This window comes from Lissotriton vulgaris, chromosome 6 (assembly GCF_964263255.1).
Source record: "Lissotriton vulgaris chromosome 6, aLisVul1.2, whole genome shotgun sequence".
In the NCBI taxonomy this organism is placed as follows: domain Eukaryota; kingdom Metazoa; phylum Chordata; class Amphibia; order Caudata; family Salamandridae; genus Lissotriton; species Lissotriton vulgaris.
The window spans coordinates 1,803,932,694-1,803,952,709 of NC_141694.1; the positions used below are offsets into that span (position 1 = coordinate 1,803,932,694).

The following is a 20,016-nucleotide window of genomic DNA, read 5'->3' on the forward strand; positions in this document are numbered from 1 at the left end:
TTCACCTTTGGGGACACCACAAAGGATACCACAAAAGACAAACACATAAGTACTACAAACAACAGCCCACACCTGGGAATCCAGCAGGCAGACCAGCAAAAGAAGGACAGGCTGTCCATCTACCTGGAAAGAAGAGGCTTTGATAGGATGTCCGGCAGAGAAGACAAACTGGGCAGCGACAACAAAAAAATAAAGAAAGACCTGGTTGACTCACCAATCAAAACGAAGAACATCCACAACACTGAGGCAGCAATGGATGTGCTCTTCAAAAAGATAACAGAAGCCAATGACCTGGCCAAGGCCACCAAGACCTCTATGGACAATGTTCAACTAGAACTCACTGCAATACGTGCAGACCAGAACAGAATTGCCTGCAGAGTGGGAGAGGCGGAGAGAAGAATAAGTGACATAGAAGACAAAGCAGTCACCACAGACAGAGACGTACGCTATATCTCCAAGATATCGAGTGATATGCAGAGAATGCTCGCGGAACAGGATGACAGAAGCAGAAAGGGGAACATCAGGATCCTGGGGGTGCCAGAACACCAGGAAGTGGCGGCAGGGTCATGCGCAGCTTTACTTGAAACCCTAATCCCCAAACTGACAGGCCCTCATTTCGAAAAAGTTTTCGAAATAGACAAAGCATATAGGGTACCGGCCATGAAGCAACAGCACATGAAGGGACCAAGAACAATCATCTGCAGGCCCCTGAGAGCAAACCATACCGACGCCATTTTCGCTTTTGCGAGGAGAAGCCAAACACTCAAATGGAATGGACAAAAAATAATTATCACCCAAGACTTCTCGAAGAGTACGGTAGAAACCAGAAAAGGTTTCCTGGCACTGAGAGACACACTGAAGAAGGCCAGGATCACGTGTAGCTTTACAGGGCCAGCAAAAATGAAGATAACTGAGAGCGAGAGGGTTGTGTGCATTCCTTCAACTGCTCGGTACGCTGCTGCTCCTGCCTGCTGGAGCCGAGGCTCGCTTCTCCTGAGGTGGGCAGGGCTGCTGGGGGCCCGTCCGAGCTGTCCAATCAGCAAGATCTCCGGAGGCTGCCGAATGCCAGGGGATACCTGATCCCGAGGGGATACCAGATATTACACAACCCGGCCTCTTATCTTCGTTCTGTAGTACTCCATGTCGAGGGTGAAGTCGCTTTTTGGAGATGAGTGTCTTTGGAGTCCGGTAGTTCTGGGTCAGTACCAGTGAACATATCAGCAAATACCCTGGAAAGAGCAGTTGTACAAATGAGTCAGTGTCTCAGTGGGGCTGGGGCAGCCAGGTGGCGGGGGTCTGTGCAGCCTTACTGACGTCAGGCCAATGCCTGGAATGCAGGCAGCGCAGGGATACAGGAAGCTGCAGTTTATGGTGATGTTTGATGCTTGGTTGGAGGACACACACACACACACACACATACACGAACGCACGCAGTGAAGGAATACAGAATAACACAAATAGCTTGTGACAGTGTTAACATGTTAACTTACTATTGATACCGTTGATACCAATGATACCAAAGCCAAGAAAAAGTGGGGTTTTGGTGTGTCAGCTGTCCAACAATTGCCTTTACCGTTTGTGGTCGCATTACAGAATAACACTAACAGTATGAAAAAACAGTTACAATTAAACATTTATTGAATTAAGCTGAAAGAAATATTTGAACATTTCAAAATATTTTGAATCAAATTAACAAACAGAAATCCAGCACATAGGAATTAAGAGCAATCATTTTAGTGAGGCAATTAGCAGTTCATGCATCAGCAATTGCAGAAATATTGCTTTGTATTCAATACATTGAGAAAGTAGCACTCCAATACTCAATTATATCTGTAAATGTATTGAGTATGACTGTCTTGAAGAAAGGCCCTTATTCGGCTTGCTTGTATGATTCCGGTTCAGCAAAGACCTGCACTTCACAAAGCGTGAGGACCCCTCCGTTGTCTCGTATAACGACGTTGACATAACGACCGACCAATCCATGGCAGTAGAAGGTCTGGGTGGCGCCGGCTGCGAGACCGTAAATGTAGGCGCACCTGGGGAAGTAATGAACAGACAAAGATGGAAGAACTCATTAATGTTTGAAACAATCTACATTCCTGTGCTCCGTTTTGCATCAATTATTCACGTCAAAAGGCCATTTCAGAGCAAGTGTTGACAAAGGCAAGAGGTTTGGTTTTTGAATTGTTCATCCCAAGACACATGACATACCTGCACACATGTTCACAGAGCAACACACATACAATAATTTTCTTAACCGTTGTAGCGGTTAGCCCCTCGTTTTAGAGCTGTGGCAGTTTGCTCCCCTGTTATTGCACATCCTGATTGTGCTGGAACGATATCGTGGAGGGTGTGGCCGGTTGGGCAGCTCCTCTTGTGGTTGCAACAGTTTCTCAGGGCGCCTGTTCTTGGAGTCCATGAACTCAAGTCTGAGTCCAGCTAACTCACCTCGGCGCCACTGGACTGAATATGACGACTTGGCTCGGGCTCCCTGGGTTACCGACATTGGAAGTCTATGTGTCCGCTGAACCTGTGAGTCCATGTCCGAGTAGGCAAGACCAGGGAATGCTTGCTGAAATAATGTGACCACATAGGCTTTAAGATCCAAGCCTTCCCCCTTCACGTATGATACAGTTACAGTGCAAATCTTTACCCCGACTTGCTGTAGGGGGTGCTCTGGAAGTTGGAACAGTATAATTTACCATTCCAAATTCCAGGGCGTGCAACAGTAGGGAGGATGTTGGAGTTAAATCCAACACCTTCTACCCCCTGCAACAAAGCTTTTGTGTGGTAACGACATGGGGGGTAATGGCATGCATTATGATGCATGCATTGTAACGGTTGTTTCATGCACTGCATTGCTGGTATTGGACAGCCAACAAATGATGGCTCTAACTTCTCCCTTAGTAGTAACCCACTTAGGGAAGGTGCTAGCCTTGCACCCCTCTTTTGAGCATGTCGAAATGGAGCTATTGTGCAGCACCTCAGACCTTTCCCTCCTTTGACTCTACGTGGCTTATTGCCCGGGGCGCTGGCTTTTGTAGCATTAGGCCTCAAGACCTCAGTCAGTTCTATAGACCCCCCTGTGTTATCAACCGAAACATCTGGTGCAGTGACAGGCACTACGGGGTGCACCATCACTACTTCTGGGTCTGGCACAATTGAAATTACTACCGCCTCCAGGTTAGATGGTCCTGAATGTACCAGGCATTCTGCTCCCACATTGGTGTCCATGGCATCGGGTAGTTTTCCCTTCCCGTTGCTCCCTACCAAATGTTGGGGTAACAGTGATACAGAGGGAGAGTTTCCGCAGGGCCCAGTAGTGTTTTGACATATCAAAATATCAGTCTGTCCCATACCTTGTTGTAGATCATTTGACTGACTCAGGCTGTCTGTCCCAGTTGCCTCCTGGGAATCATGTTCCTGGTTCTCATCCCAGTGGTGATTAAACATTCAGGGTCAGATGTAGGTAATCTCAATTTACCTATTCCTAAATACCGAATCATACCGATTTGGTATTTAAGAATAGGTAAATGGGATGTAGGTAATTTTTCATTAAAATTACCGAATCGGTAAGTTTCGGTAATTACCGAATCTGTATTTACCGATTCGGAGGCCCATAGGAATGAATGGCAATTACCAAATCGGTAAATACAGATTCGGTAAAAGGGGGAAAACATTGAAGGGTGGCAGGGTGTCACTTTCACACCCTGTTGCACCCCTCAATTGTATATGGGTGCACATGTGGCAGACATACATGCCCTAAGGGCATGTATGTCTGCCACATCGCACTGTTGAAAATGCAAAAAAAAATGCTTTTTCAAAGGTTTTCATTATTTACCACCAACTTGTACTTGGTGGTAAATAACGAATACTTAACTGAGGAATGCACCAACTTGAGTGCTCCCTACATCCTGGATTCGGTAATTTACCGAATTGGTATGTTAAGAATTCGGTATTGTATCGAATCCTTAAATTACCGATTCGGTAAAATACTGAATCCTAAAAAAATACCACCTACATTTAGAAAGCCCAATACCGGTCGGTAACGGCCGAAATTCAGTAATTTCGGCCGTTACCGACCGGTATTGGGCGACCTACTTCTGGCCCTCAGTTACTTCCAGGGTGGTTTAAGAAGTTGTGTTAGTTCCTCAGTCTTTGTGCACAGCGCTGAGCAACGTGTCTGGCATTTCAGAGACCGGAGTGGAGTTCTCTGAGATGCAGGACTGGAGTAAGCCCGCTGGTCTGCCAGATCAAGTAACCTCAAGATTGGTTTCCTCAGCAGTGAGGCAGGAGCGGCGTCAGATGTACGTCCACCCTGAACCACTTGCAGGGGTGACGCCGAAGCCAACACTGACTTTGCTGCTACTGCAGGGCCCTCCAGGTCCATTGCCACAGTTTCAGTTATGCGGCCGCATCGTCCTCCTCTATGAGCCGCTGGGTGCTGCGGGTAGGTGCTGCAAACCTTCCCAGGCCTGATATGGCGCAGGATGCCCCACTGAATCACCTCTCCTTTCTAACTCACTGGAGATTACCGTGGGTGGCTACAGTGTATCGCCAACACATCAGGTAAACATGCGGGTTAATTCTAAACCCTGAGAGCATAGGCAGTTGACGGAGCAGGTTACGCGAAGCGCACTCCTAGGCGGAGTCCATCCGCTAACTTCCCTCTGCCAATCATACACACTCCCAAACCCTGATTCTCACTTTCACTGTTTTGGAAAGGAGTTCTTGCACACAGAGCAGTAGGTTCTTGTGCATACAGAGACAGTGGAGCCCTGCCACAAACAGACCTCATCATCTCACTAATCTGTAGATAAAGCTAAGCTCCATCCCAGATGCAGCCAAGTCCCTGCATATACAGTGATGGACCCATGAACAGCTAGAGCAGAGGCTGTGAACCCGTTGGTAATATCTTTCATTGAGCCAGAGATGAGTTCCGGCATAAAAAGCGCTGCTGCCCTGGGCAGATAGAGCTGAGCTCTTCCACATATACAGCTGAGCGTCACTGTAGATGCTGACCTTATCATTCCCATCTCAGACTTCTGGTGACCTTTACAAACCACCTGGCCAGAGATATTGATGGAGCAAGGATTCGCACGTAAAGCGACTTGCTCTTATTCATGAACCTCGCCTATCTTATAATCATATTAATCCAACTGTCCGTCGTTTATTTAGCATTTTCCCCAACACGCGGGAGTCCCCGAGAGGCTTGCCTGTGTGTCTTTTCATCCTAACAATGCTAGCACTATGGAAATGGCTGCTTCGCAGAAATCCAGTCTGCGCATGCGTCGGTCATACCCATGTGATGTGACGCACTCGCATTTTGGAGGGATTGTATTGCTCATGCGCACTGATGCAAATATGGCTGCTTGTCTCTCACCACGCTCTCTGCTTGCTACTGCTGCTTTCTCCTATCTGTCTTTTCGCACTAAACTTTAATACTATAGATATTATAAAGTAAGGGGTGTTTTAAAATCTATCACGGTATACAGTGTGATCATTTTTATGTAAGATTCTAATTTGTTCTCGCTTACTTTTCATGTATCGCGTCTCTGGGGGCTGGGGAAAAACATGAGCGACGCCATGCTGAGGCTCCTCTGAAACCTGTCATGTGACCTGGGAGAAACCTCACTGCGCAGAAGCTAAAACAAGCCAGCTGGCTCCTGAAGCCCGATGCGCCTGGGAACCCTCTCCAGGAGACTGAATTCTACCTTGACCGAAGCAACACTGTTGCTATATGCTATGCACTTGTATTGTCTTCTGTATTCCTATGCCTGGGAACGTGAACCCAAGGGGCGGGTGTGCAAAATTTAATAGTAATGATGGGAACACTGAATTCTAGGAGGTGACAATGACCAAATCACCTCTCCTGACCAATCAGAATGTGGGAAACTGTCACTTGCAACATTAGTGGGTGGTCTAAGGGTCCCCAAACCGTATAATTGGCCTGGTATTGCATAGAGAAATTGTCCGACTTGTCCGAGTAGCAGACCTGTCACTGACCCTACGAACTCTATAGGTGCTCAATCTAGAGTGCTGCGGAGCACTCTGTCCATACTTTCCACAAACTCCTAGGGGTGGAAATAGTCCTAAGTGCTGGCGAAGCACTTTGCTGGGGAAATTCGAAAACCCAATCGGGGTTACTGGCGGATTACTTGCAGAGAGGGGTAACGCAGGCGTTGCATCCGAAGCTGTGGGTGTTGGTCGTACCTTGGTGAGCCCAGCCCTGACCCAAACCTGAGGGGTATCCTGTCCTGACTGTCCGTGAGCTGTACCTGCTCGCATTCTGGTATTCCAATACTTGAGGGTCCTTGTCCCCGTCTTTCCAAACTGACCCGTGGCCAGGGTTAGTCCTCATTCCTAATTAGGTAATTATTAATCTGTGGGTTTACGTCTTTCTATCTCTCTTTCTTCTTTTCTTAATAAAGCACTCTTGCCTGTGATATTGCCCTATTGCCGTTTAAAGCAACTTATATGCAATTGTTTATTAGAACTGTTCCATTTTTCTCCCTACCTGTAGGACATTATTAAATTGTCATATTATACTAGTATGTTCCATTTTTCCCCTTCCCTTATTCATGATTGCAGTGAAATTCAGTAAGAATAGAATAACTAGCCTAGTTTAAGTACTCATTTTAGTTCCTGTTCATGTCCCTTGCCCTAGTTTAAAGTTTGCGGTGAATAGCTCATTACTCCGCAGTTTTCCCAATTGTTCTAATTGTGTTTGCCCTAATCCATAGTTACATTGTGGCATTAATGATAACACTTGATGTATTACTGTGTATTTGGCTTATCATCTTGGCATATTCATTCTGAAATCTCTGGATAAACTTTTAAACTCATCAAGTGTCTGTGGTCATTTTACAGTATATAGTGTGGATAAATCTATTTGGTTTATAAAGTGTTTTTTCTCTAGGAATCCTGTCCCCTATTCCCTGCTAGCTCCTGATCCGTCAGGAGTAATGTGCCTGTGGTAAGTCAGGTACATGATCAGCAGTGGTGTGAAGTCACCCCCCGAATTACTCATAGTAGCGTGCTAAGTACTTCACCCGGTTCACGCAGGAATATTGTCACTTGTAGGCACGCCTGGGCTCAGTGCGTGGAAAATTGGTAAACTCAGTGACCCGGGTGACCTGCGCGCTCTATCAGTAATTTTCTGGTAGCAGAGCTATGGTTTGGACTAGTTAAAATAGGTAGACAGGATAGTTGATGAACAAACCGTGAAAATAAAATGTGCTGCTGATTTTCTACCGCATTGATTCAAATATTTTGCAATGTTTTAAGGTTTTATATGTAAATGTATATGATTTTTGCATTGCTGCTATAAGTGTTATATGTCGTATTAACAAAGAACTGTTTGTAAGCGTTCAGTGTAGTCCGAATCCCCGGGGAGGTATATAGCTAACGGTGAGCAGAATCCGGTTAGCTGGAAAAGTCACTTGTTGTGAGTCATTAGTGCAGGGTTAGGAATACCTGGAAGCACTAATCAGGATCTTTTTTGCATCTGTATAATTGATAGCTACGAGTCCTTTGTATAAAACTCCCCTTGTGATATCACCTAGTAAGGGTCACATGTGGGAGGAGTAATAGGGTCTCCGAGGCTTGAATGGTAAGTAAATTAGTACGCTGGTGAAATCCTGGCTCAGTATATATCCCGGAAAGAAGTGGATGAGTCAGGAGAATAACATGTTCTATATTGCTCGTGTGAGGGGTTAGGCAAAGAAGTCTATCCGGAGTGAATGAAAAGTAGACAGAAGTGGTTTACTTGTAGTGAGAGAAAGTTTTTCTATCTATTTAGAACACTCAGACACAGTGGCAAACGTTGTGTGTTGTTAACTAAGATTTGCACTCGCACTTTAGGAAAAATTAAAAGTTTCCGTTACCTTGTGAAGGAGGGAGTCGGTCGGAAGACTGCTCTGACGTCACTCCGTGCCGCGCTGGTATTGGTCAAGACAGCGGGTGTGTAGTGAAGCTGAATTTGTAAGGGAGGGGTGAGTGCCGGAGCGTGAGACCTGGTCTCGCGAAAGGCCACGCACCCATTGGACAAGGATTTTTGTATTCACAGTGTTGATTGGTTTCTACAAAATAAAAGTTGCGCTAGCATTGGAAGTACAAAGGTAAACAAAATTAATCAGGCCGAGTTAGAAGCGAGCCTGGAAAGGCATATGTGGTATCCTGAGTTCTTACCTAATCCACAAAACTCAGGCTTCTATAAGGAACAGATTATACGAGGTAGACCGCACATGATGTATGGAATAAAAAAAAAAATGTCATTTGCCGACAAGGTAAAGAATTTTTTTAAAACAGACAAGCCCATTAGAACGAGGGAGGGTGTGATCATTCCTCCACCGAATACTCCTGCCTCCTTCATGATGTTTGAAAAGGGTATCATACCTGTGTATGGCTAAAGAATTGGGCAACGTATACTGCAGATGACGGAGTCCTAGCATTCCCTATTGATGGTACGTTTAATGGCAGAATCCTGTTTAACTTGAGGACCCGCATGAATGAATTACATCCCAGACCCAGATTAACCCAGTACGAGGCCCTAGAAGAATGGGAAATTGAGGCCCTGGAAAGAGATAGACCCCGGATGGACAAGGGAGTAAGCAAATGGTATCCGAGGGTCCATAGAGAAACCAAAGAGCAGAAAATGAAAAATTGGAGACAAAGCATGATGGTGGAGGGATTGTTTCCAATGATGGGGGTATTAGAACAAGGGAAAGGGAAATGTAAAGAAAAAACCCATCACTTAATGCCCGTAGGGGACTCAGAAGATGAGCACCTAGAAGATTTGTTGATGAAAAACCCACCTCCCTATGTAGCAGAATCAGAGCCTTTAAGTTCACCAAACCCGTTTGCAAAATATCCCAGATGTCGGAGGGATAGCGAGACAGATGGAACGGGTATGGATAGTAAAACCAGTGAAGGGGATGGGTTTTGCAGACCTAGATCTACGGTCCCAAATTATTAGCCATTTGGAGAAGGCCCACCTCGGTTGGTTACCCCAACAGCCCCAAGTATCTATCCTCCCTTGGTACCCCAAGTATTGCATGACAATTCCGCAGAAAAGGCTTTGCGAGAACAAGAGAAGGAAGCCCTGGCTAGACAGCGAGATGATTTGGTCCGGACCATAGCCCAGATACATCCCCATCCAGATTCCCTGACTATCCCAGTAACCATTGGACCCGCTATTCCTCTTTATAGGGATAACCTGGCTAGTCCTCGTCCTCCTGTTATCTCTCCAATAATGCCAACTCCTAGCATCCCACCCCCGAGAAAAGAAGTACTCATAGATGATGATCAAGAAAGTGAGTGCGAATCAGTGGTTCTGATGGATATGCCCATTAGGGAATCTAGACCTAGCATGCCAGGGGCAAGAAGTCAGAGTAAGGCAAAAGAGGTTCTGATTGAAAGTACGTCTGGGGTTAGGAGTGCCACAGTAGTATCTCCAGAAGAATTAGACAGATGGACCAAAGAGTTGGAGAAAGAGACCACTCCCCAACCAAAACCATTAGAAATCTATAAACTAAGAATAGAAATAGAGGAAATGATGGCTGGAAATGTAGGATTAGACCGTTTAAACTCCTTCAGCGAAGAAGAGTTACTGTTCATCAGTAAAAACCTCACCCGGAATGCTAGATTGCTCCATGAGATATTGATGGACACCGCCACAGAAATGGGAATCGATGTCAGTCGCTCCAAAATCCTTCAGAAACCCTACAGAGTAGATTTTTCGGACAAAGACTTAGAGAGCTTGAATGTGGTAGGAAAACAGATCCAGATAAAAGAATTATTAAAACTCTTACAGAAATGGGGGGATGTAGGGAAATGGAGAACCCGGTGGGCAAAGAAAAAGGAAGACAGCAGGGCAAAATCCCAGGCTTCAGAATATGTGCTGAAAGAAGTAACTCCCGCAGAAAAATTGTGTCCCATGAGAGAGGTCCCGGGGGGAAAATATGTCCATGTCCCTTGGTCCCGACAGGATATTGTGTCATTTACTAATGACTTCCCGAAATTACGGGAGAAACCAGTCGACTGGTACAGACAGGTCGAACGTTTCGTAAAGGTTCAGAAATGTCTCTTGAAAGACCTGGATGGGTTTTTCGACATTGTGGTTCCTGTAGATTTGTGGACTGACTGCAAAATTGAAATTGATTGGCCCAGTGAGGAATATGCAAGAGACGACAAAACAGGAGCTTCCTCGCCTGAAGTAATGAGGAAGTATGATCAAGTCATACACTACCTCAAGAAAAAGGTGCCAGCAAAGGAAACAGATTGGACCAGGATAGATAGAACTACCCAAGAGCGTGATGAAACTGTCCATTCCTTTTATGAAAGGTTACTGCAAGTATTCAAAACTTACAGTGGAATCGATAATGTGGACATGAAGGACATGACCCATTTCAGTTACAGATTCGTGCTAGGATTAAGACCTGAAATATCCCAATGGATTCGAGATAATAAAATAAGTTGGCAGGGAAAGCCCATAGATGATGTCCTTAAGTACGCAAAATACTGCGAAGATGAGATCGAAAATAAAAAGAAAGCCCTCAAGGAGAAGGTTATGTGGGCACAAGTGAAATTGGCTGAACAGCAAGAAAAGCAGTTAAGTAAATTGAATTCTAATAATAATACCCAAAGTACCAATGCTGGGGGAGGAGGGAATCCCCGTGCAAAAATGAGTCGGGAAGAAGCTATGAAAAAGTTTCCTTGCCACGGATGCGGCCAGATAGGGCATTGGAGAGACGAGTGTCCACACCTACAGGCCGGTAATGCCCCTATAAATGGTTTAAATCCACAGGTGCAGAAAGAGGGGACAAGAAAGAACGAACAACAGGTAAAGCTACCTCCAGTACCTCGCGCTCCTAGACAGAATTATAAGAATCAAGGCCAGCAGAATGAAAGGGCGGAAATATGGGAAGGAGAGAATGAAAGCAATGCAGCAATTCCACAGTACCTGTTAAACGATTCTTTCCTCTGTGATGAACAAGATTGACGGGGCCTGAGAGGGGAGGACAAGGAGTGCGTGCTTGGCGCCTCCTTACCGGTAGACCAGACTGGACCATACATTGAAGGAAAGATTGAGGGAAAAGACGTTGGACACTGGTGCTACCCGGTCCACTGTGAGAACAGTGGATGTTCCTAACCTACCCCTCTCGGGAGAAGCAATCCAAGTAGTGGGTGTCTCCAATCAAATAATAAGTACTCCAATAACTGAACCTATGGAAATCTCTATAGGAAATTTTAAAGAAATGCACAGATTTGTGGTCTGTGATTCCAGTCCTGTGAACCTGTTAGGACGTGATTTGTTGTGCAAAATGAACTGCACCATCTTTTGCACACCAAAAGGTGTCGAAATTCAGACCCCTGATGGAGATGGCTTGTATAAACTGATGTTAGTGAGACCTGACACTGATATTAAAACCTTGTCTGTTGAAGACTTACCTGAAGAGCTCCAGTTGAGAGTAATACCTGAGGTATGGGATTTCACAGGAAAGGATGTAGGCTTAATGGCAAATGTGGACCCAGTTAAAATAGCTATAAAAACAAATGCTGTATACCCCAGAACAAGACAGTACAAAATGAGTGCAGAAGTAAAAGCAGGAGTCGCAATTGAAATTAACAGGTTACTCGAAGCAGAAATCATACAAGAAGTAATGAGCAGTCCCTGCAACTCACCCATCATTGGGATTAAAAAGCCTAGTGGAAAATACCGGGTAGTGCAGGACCTACGCAAGGTAAACCAAATTGTTGTACCTTGCTGTCCCATTGTGCCCAACCCTGCAGTGATACTATACCAGATTCCTTGGAATGCGGAATGGTTCACTGTCATTGACCTGTGCCATGCATTCTTTTCTATTCCATTGCATCCAGAAAGCAAGTTCCTTTTCAGTTTTGAATTTGACAGCCATATCTATGTCTGGAATCGTGTCCCTCAAGGGTACACTGAAAGTCCATCGATTTTCAACCAGATCTTAAAGAAATGCCTTGAATCTCTAGTCCTGCCAAGAGAGTCTGTTTTGGTGCAGTACATAGATGACCTGTTAGTGGCATCTAAAACCCAAACTGACTGTGTCACAGACACCATCGCCTTGCTGAATCACCTAGGAAAAGGAGGACATAAAGTGTCGCCTGACAAATTACAGTTCTGTAAAAACTCGGTAAAATATCTGGGGCACCAGATAGAGAAAGGGATCAGAAAAGTCACTACAGAAAGGATCAAAATAATTAAAGCAATGTAACTACCCCGAACTCAGAAAGAGGTGAGAATGTTCCTGGGAGTTGTGGGGTACTGCAGGCAATGGATTGTAGGATTCGCAGCTCTGGCAAAGCCTTTGATAAAAATGACCAAGAAAGGAGTAGAAGACCCAGTCAGTTGGGACAGTGAAAGCATGTCCGCTTGGGTAACATTACGGAATTGCCTATGTACCGCTCCTGCATTGGGTATGCCTGATTATTCCAAGAACTTTGAGCTGTTCTGTGACACCAGAGAAAATTGCGCTCTCTCAGTCCTGACCCAGGAGCATGGGCTGGTCAGACGTCCCGTGGCTTATTTTTCAGCCACCCTAGATCCGGTGGCTGCTGGATTACCCGGATGCCTGAAAGCAGTAGCTGCTACTTGCATCAGTCTAGAACAGAGTGAGAATATTGTCATGGGACATCCTGTCACCGTATATGTTCCACATTCTGTTGTAATCCTACTGACAAGAACCAAGACCCAGTATCTCACACCTAGTCGGCTGACTAAGTATGAAAGAATTTTGATTGGTGCTGAGAATGTAACAATTTCTCGGTGCAACATCTTGAACCCTGCAACGTTGTTACCTGTTCCTCTGGATGTAGATGCTGAGGATGAAGTGGAACATAACTGCATTGATCTAACAGAATTCAGTACTAAGCCCCGTCCTGACATCCGTGAAATAGCTTTGATTGATGGGGATCTTACAATCTTTGTGGATGGCTCGTGTTTAAGACATGAGAGTGGAGGTCTGTGCGCTGCCTATGCTGTAGTCACATTGACAAACACCCTGGAAGCCTCTTACCTATGCGAATTGAAATCTGCACAAGTCGCAGAGCTCATCGCGTTGACAAGAGCATGTAAGAGGGGTAAAAATAAAAGAATAACTGTTTACACCGACAGCCAGTACTGTTATGGGGTTGTTCATGACTTCGGCCAACTATGGTTACAAAGACAATTCATGACTTCCTCAGGTACCCCTTTCAGGAATGGAAAGGTGGTACAAGACTTACTGGAAGCTATTCAATTGCCCAAAGAATTGGCTGTGGTCAAGTGTGCGGCTCACAGATCCGGAAATGATGATGTGACAGCCGGAAACCGATACGCTGACCAAATCGTACAGTTTTGTGCCCGACACCAAATGTCCCTCCAAATTGGGTTATGGGGCGGAAACAGCTGCCAACTGATGTTGTTTGATAATGTGTCAACGTGGGATGAATTGAAAGACTTACAACAAGCAACAGACAGGGAAGAAAAAGGCAGGTGGAGGGCGAATGAATGCCGAGTAAGGAATGATGGTGTGGTGGTAAACTCAACTGGGGTGCCTGTACTGCCCGACAGCCTGATAGATCCCATGGTCAGGATGATACATGAACCCACACATATGGGAAGGGACGCAATGTGTTGTGTGTTTGACAAAGTGTTCTATAACTCAAAGTTCAGGAACCAGGCAGAAAGGCTTTGCCAGAGGTGTCTAGTGTGTCAGCAATTCAATGCAGGAAAGAGGACTGTAGTAGAACAGAGTACCATTGGAAAGGCAGTGGGTCCCTTTGTCAGGATGCAAGCAGACTTTATAACCATGCCCAGGTATAAAGGATATAGATATGTCCTGGTCGTAGTTTGCCTGTTGTCCAGGTGGGTGGAGGCCTACCCAGCAAAGAAAAATGACGCCCTGACAGTAGCCAAACTATTGCTTAGAGAGTTGATACCTAGGTTTGGAATTCCTGAGACGATTGAAACAGACCAAGGTGGGCATTTTGCCAACGATGTCCTAGAAGAACTCTGTGCGGCATTTAAGATGAAGCAAAGGCTGCACTGTGCATACCACCCAGAGGCTTCTGGGGTAGTTGAGCAGATAAATGGCACAATCAAGTCCAGATTGGCGAAGATGTGTGATGCCACCAAAATGAACTGGATAGAAGCTTTGCCCCTTGTGCTGATGAGTTTGAGAAGTATTCCGAATCGAAAAACAGGCCTGAGTCCCCACGAAGTACTGATGGGGAGAGTGATGCGACAGGCTTGGGTACCTGGACACAAACTGCTAAGCATTTCTGATGATTTGGTACTGGAATACTGCAAGCTGCTGGGTGACCAAGTGCGTTCTCTCTCTCACCAGATTGGAGAGACAGCTGACGACTGGCCCAAGACTCCAGCACATAAACTGCAACCAGGCGATTGGGTGGTGCTAAAGAAACACACCCGGAAGAGTTGCCTTGGACCAAAGTGGGGAAAGCCAAGACAAGTGATCCTTGTCACTACGACTGCTGTGAAGTGTGCTGGTGTTCCGAAGTGGATCCATGCCAGCCACACAAAGCGGGTAACTGGAGAAAACGCGACTGAAGCTGAAGGCAGCCCAGCTGAGGAGACTCCCGAAGAAAGTCCAGATCTCGCTGACATCGAACTGCCGAGCACAAGTCGAGACGTTGATTGGTACCCTGCCGACGACCAGGTTCATGATCCAATACGAACCCGGAAATATTCCTACCTAGACAATGAGTGGGATAGTCCAGGTGAGACAGAACTAGAGGACGAAGGTCAGGTCAACGAGACTCACATCACACCTGATCAGGAAGTAGGCCAAGTAGGGACATATCAAGACATCAACACTCCTCCTGAGACTCCGGAGTCTGGAAAGGGACAGATAGTGGTCAAAGCTGAAGTTCATGCGGAAGAAAGTGAAGAGGTCGGAGTGCATGAACAGGAACAGATAGATATATATGAACATGTTCAGGAAGTAGAAACAAAGTCACCTGAAAGTAAAGAGCAAATACAACTCCAACCTGAACAGGGCCAGCTTAGGGACCAGGCAGAAGAAATAGATGAAAGACCTGGAACTAGTCAGACAGGAAGGGAAATAGACTCTGATGATACAGAAGTGCCACAACGAAGTGAAATAAAAAGAGTACACGAGGAAGGCCAAGTTTCCTCGACCACTGGAAGTCACAGAGACAAAGGTGCACCCCGATACATCAAAAGACTAAGACTTCGAATAAAGACAGTCGAAGAGAAACTAAAAGACCGAAAGAGGGCTGAAAGTGAAAGAAAAGCAGCCCGAGGCAAGTCGCTGAGAAAGAGCGACAGGGTAAAGAAACAGAACAGGCTGTATCGGAACCCTGAATGGACATACTTGGTATTGGAAGAAATTGATGAGCCCCACCACAGTGGTAAAAGTGACGAAGAGTCCATAACTGATCGGAGTTCAGACGAAGACCCTCCTTGAGAAAAACCCGAGTGAGCCTTTGGTGTAAAGAAACAAAGAGGGGTTGCAAAAGCCACCTGTAAGCTAAAATGTCTGATTCAACCGTAGCTGGAAGGTCCAGATTTGGGTGTTGTAAAACTTGCTGTAAAATATGCTTATGTAGTGTAGCTATGTTAATAGTGATGTGGATAGGACTAACAGTCTTTATACCTTTTATGATAAGTAAAGATCCTAACTTGTCCCCTACTGAACCTGAAGTATTAGACGCAGACGTTGTACAGACTGCAGAAACACCACGAAGCTTAGAACGACGTGACAACCCAGTTAGTCTGAGACACACACAACCAAAATTAGAAGCATCAGATGAGGGTGGACTACATTTTCACAAGATGAAAAACAGGACGCATTTAAATGTTTTCGCTAACCTTTTAGTGCATTATGTAGAGGCTATGGAAATAGAAGATTGTTATTTCTGCATGAAGCTACCCACTTCTGGAGCTGAAGGTGTGACATATCACCATTTACCCCTAACCTATGGAATTTCCTGCAGTATATTAGCTAGCTTATTTTATAGAAGCACTTTACAGTACTACTATTCAAATGCTGACGTAATCTTTTCTGAACTTCCTATTAGGGGACACCTGAACCTTGTACATGTTAGGAGCGAGGTAACCCGTTATATGGGAGAATATTTTCTGACTATAGGTGACATAGACTTAAATGAAGCAAGACAAGCTAATCTGACCTGTTCCTTGCAAGAGCAGGAAAAGATATTCATAAAAATGGCAGACAGAAGGAGGGAAAAGTTTCAGAAAAAGGCAAATGACGAGAAAGATAGAGTCCCTAGGTGGGCAGAACATATGGATAACACCTCACAAGGCAAAGCTAATCCTGCTTTGTTGCTGGATTTTGAACGGAAAGGAAAACTTTGTCTCCATAGAGAAAGGACAGAATATTATAACAATGTATTCATTGGTTCCAGCGAGTGTGAACATAATTATAAGGTAATTGGAGGTTGGGGTTTCAAAAATGGGTCAGAACCTGTGTTTCCCGGAATATATTATATATGTGGGAACAAGGCTTATTTTAAATTGCCGGATCACTGGTATGGAAGCTGCTACTTTGGCATTGTTTTCCCGAAAATATACCATGTGAATAATGCTGCTGGAAGCAATGATGAAGACACTAATGGCATAGTGCGTAGTAAACGTGAGAGTGTAGGAGAAATCATAGGTGATATTTTTAGTGCACTGATACCTGGAATGGGGGTAGTTCTAAACACTCACAGAATCTGCAAATTATCTACAGTAGTGGATCGGTTATCCACTGACACTGCTGCTGGATTCCTGCTGGTAAATACTGAAAGGGTTGCGATCAGATCAATGGTTTTGCAGAATCGCCTTGCTCTTGACACCTTATTGGCAAAAGAGGGCGGAGTCTGTAGAATGCTGAAGGCGCAACATTGTTGCACCTATATACCTGACAAAAGTATCGAACTTAAAAGATATGTGAAGAACATAACGAATTTGGAAAACAAACTCAAACCATTGGAGGTTGACAGTGCCTGGACGAGACTGACTGGAGGTCTCTCCTCTATAGGTAGTTGGTTTTCTAACCTAGGTAGAAATCTTCTGTGGAAAATACTGATGCCAATAATTGGAATAGGTGTGGTTGCACTGATCATATTCATCTGCTGTAAATGTCAAAATTGTAAAAAGAAGTACACTGTGAATAAGAGAGGAGTGAAGAGAAATATTGATGAGTTAGAATTAGAGGAATTGAGGAATCAAATCTACAAAAAGGCAAAGAATCACCACTCTCATAGAGAAGCCGAAAGAAAAATCAACAATAAGTTTGTTGAGATCGAAATGAATGATATGGAAGAATGAAAGTTGGCATCTGTTTACTTAATGTAGTAATGATAGTAAATATCATCAAAGAGGGGATTGATGGAGCAAGGATTCGCACGTAAAGCGACTTGCTCTTATTCATGAACCTCGCCTATCTTATAATCATATTAATCCAACTGTCCGTCGTTTATTTAGCATTTTCCCCAACACGCGGGAGTCCCCGAGAGGCTTGCCTGTGTGTCTTTTCATCCTAACAATGCTAGCACTATGGAAATGGCTGCTTCGCAGAAATCCAGTCTGCGCATGCGTCGGTCATACCCATGTGATGTGACGCACTCGCATTTTGGAGGGATTGTATTGCTCATGCGCACTGATGCAAATATGGCCGCTTGTCTCTCACCACGCTCTCTGCTTGCTACCGCTGCTTTCGCCTATCTGTCTTTTCGCACTAAACTTTAATACTATAGATATTATAAAGTAAGGGGTGTGTTAAAATCTATCACGGTATACAGTGTGATCATTTTTATGTAAGATTCTACTTTGTTCTCGCTTACTTTTCATGTATCGCGTCTCTGGGGGCTGGGGAAAAACATGAGCGACGCCATGCTGAGGCTCCTCTGAAACCTGTCATGTGACCTGGGAGAAACCTCACTGCGCAGAAGCTAAAACAAGCCAGCTGGCTCCTGAAGCCCGATGCGCCTGGGAACCCTCTCCAGGAGACTGAATTCTACCTTGACCGAAGCAACACTGTTGCTATATGCTATGCACTTGTATTGTCTTCTGTATTCCTATGCCTGGGAACGTGAACCCAAGGGGCGGGTGTGCAAAATTTAATAGTAATGATGGGAACACTGAATTCTAGGAGGTGACAATGACCAAATCACCTCTCCTGACCAATCAGAATGTGGGAAACTGTCACTTGCAACATTAGTGGGTGGTCTAAGGGTCCCCAAACCATATAATTGGCCTGGTATTGCATAGAGAAATCGTCCGACTTGTCCGAGTAGCAGACCTGTCACTGACCCTACGAACTCTATAGGTGCTCAATCTAGAGTGCTGCGGAGCACTCTGTCCATACTTTCCACAAACTCCTAGGGGTGGAAATAGTGCTAAGTGCTGGCGAAGCACTTTGCTGGGGAAATTCGAAAACCCAATCGGGGTTACTGGCGGATTACTTGCAGAGAGGGGTAACGCAGGCGTTGCATCCGAAGCTGTGGGTGTTGGTCGTACCTTGGTGAGCCCAGCCCTGACCCAAAGCTGAGGGGTATCCTGTCCTGACTGTCCGTGAGCTGTACCTGCTCGCATTCTGGTATGCCAATACTTGAGGGTCCTTGTCCCCGTCTTTCCAAACTGACCCGTGGCCAGGGTTAGTCCTCATTCCTAATTAGGTAATTATTAATCTGTGGGTTTACGTCTTTCTATCTCTCTTTCTTCTTTTGTTAATAAAGCACTCTTGCCTGTGATATTGCCCTATTGCCGTTTAAAGCAACTTATATGCAATTGTTTATTAGAACTGTTCCATTTTTCTCCCTACCTGTAGGACATTATTAAATTGTCATATTATACTAGTATGTTCCATTTTTCCCCTTCCCTTATTCATGATTGCAGTGAAATTCAGTAAGAATAGAATAACTAGCCTAGTTTAAGTACTCATTTTATGTCCTGTTCATGTCCCTTGCCCTAGTTTAAAGTTTGCGGTGAATAGCTCATTACTCCGCAGTGTTCCCAATTGTTCTAATGGTGTTTGCCCTAATCCATAGTTACATTGTGGCATTAATGATAACACTTGATGTATTACTGTGTATTTGGCTTATCATCTTGGCATATTCATTCTGAAATCTCTGGATAAACTTTTAAACTCATCAGGTGTCTGTGGTCATTTTACAGTATATAGTGTGGATAAATGTATTTGGTTTATAAAGTGTTTTTTCTGTAGGAATCCTGTCCCTTATTCCCTGCTAGCTCCTGATCCGTCAGGAGTAATGTGCCTGTGGTAAGTCAGGTACATGATCAGCAGTGGTGGGAAGTCACCCCCCGAATTACTCATAGTAGCGTGCTAAGGACTTCACCCGGTTCACGCAGAAATATTGTCACTTGTAGGCACGCCTGGGCTCAGTGTGTGGAAAATTGGTAAACTCAGTGACCCGGGTGACCTGCGCGCTCTATCAATATCACTTGACCCCTTCAACGATAATATTGGACCAGATTACACAGTTACCTTTTAAATATCCTCTGTATGTAATTATCTGTAACCATTGTGTAGGTGCGGACAGTTAAAGCTCAGCCATAAACAAGAGACAACTCATTCGGGTGCTATCCATGTATAAAACATAAATACCAAACAAATGTGCACTCGACTCACTAGGCAGTATGAAGAATATGGCCTAATGGCTATTTTAAGACATCAACGCAACAGGAGGGTTCACAAGGAGTGGTGAAATCTTATCTTTGAAGCTTTTTTTTAGAAAGTGCTAATCTATATACTAAGGAGGGAGGCATTGTCTTGTTGCTAAGCAGTCGATCTGAGGACCCTAGTTTGAATCCAGCTCGGCATTGACGGAAAAATGTGCAATTGTGGGAAATCACTTAATGAAAGTGTGCCTAAAATGTAATGTGTGAGATACTACTGTAAGTGTATGTAACAAAAGGATTTAAGTTAGCACTTGAAGAATACAATCTTGCATCATTTCCCATCACCTCTCATAATGTGCAACACTCTGTTT

The 20,016-nt window shown here is 44.8% G+C and overlaps 1 long non-coding RNA gene across 2 annotated transcripts in view; it reads right to left on the reverse strand.

The window, feature by feature from the left end:
- Positions 1-1,615: 1,615 nt before the first annotated feature.
- The window catches only part of LOC147709540 (uncharacterized), a 79,805-nt gene continuing 61,404 nt past the window's right edge, over positions 1,616-20,016 (reverse strand). For both annotated transcript variants that reach the window (XR_015296703.1, XR_015296702.1), the window contains exon 3: positions 1,616-2,036. This is a non-coding gene — a long non-coding RNA (uncharacterized LOC147709540). The remainder of the gene's footprint in view (positions 2,037-20,016) is intronic.